We start from the raw sequence: 844 nt of genomic DNA on the forward strand, positions 1-844 counted from the left end.
AATACACCAATACACCTGTTAACAAACTTTTGGATCAGTCCTCTGTCTACTAGACGAAAATGGGGTCTCGGTGCTCCTGGGGCTTCCGTGTGCTGCTCAGCCTACCTGCACCACCCCCCACATCCGCCCTCCTATAGCACCCCACCAGGCATCCTAGGATGCCAGCGAACATTGCAGCACTGTCTCATAAGAAAGAAAACAGAGGCTGACACTCCTTCAAGCCACACTGCTTAAGCCAAGTGCCTAGATGAAGTGGCATTTGTTATGCCCGATTCCTTGGAGCAAAGACTTGAGAGCATACCCAGAGAAAACAAGGGAAGGACAGGGGCAAAGACACACTCCCTGCCCGGCTCCATCCTGCGGACGAAGGCTGTGCCCGCCCCTCCTTGCTCCACTCAGAGGTGGGTCTCCTACTCAGCTTGCACTGAGGCATGGAAAGAGAGTGGACCCAACTCAGACGTTCAAAAGAACGATCACACCCAGCAGCCTCCCCTAAGTGAGGCAAAGTCACACCATGCTGTGTCTCACCTTGATGCATATGTAATATTGCCTCTGAGAGAAAGGGGACTGGGTGCTTCTACCTCTTTAGCGCTCATGCCAGGGAGTCTTCTAAGTTCACATGTCACCTTGAAGAAGTGCTGGGTCCCCCAAGTGGCAGCCCAAATAATTGCCCCTGGCAACTTGAAATGCATCCTTCTAGATGCTACTCCTCCACCAAGTGCAGCTTAAACCCAGGCATCATCTTTGAGGAGTAGGGAAGGGTGAAGTAGGCAAGTGATTGAAACTGGAAATTTTCCATGAAGAGGGCAAATCCAGAGAGACTAGCAAGCTGGGAAGGGATCAC

This window comes from Otolemur garnettii, unplaced genomic scaffold (assembly GCF_000181295.1).
Source record: "Otolemur garnettii isolate 467f Iridium unplaced genomic scaffold, OtoGar3 scaffold00022, whole genome shotgun sequence".
Classification (NCBI taxonomy): Eukaryota; Metazoa; Chordata; class Mammalia; order Primates; family Galagidae; genus Otolemur; species Otolemur garnettii.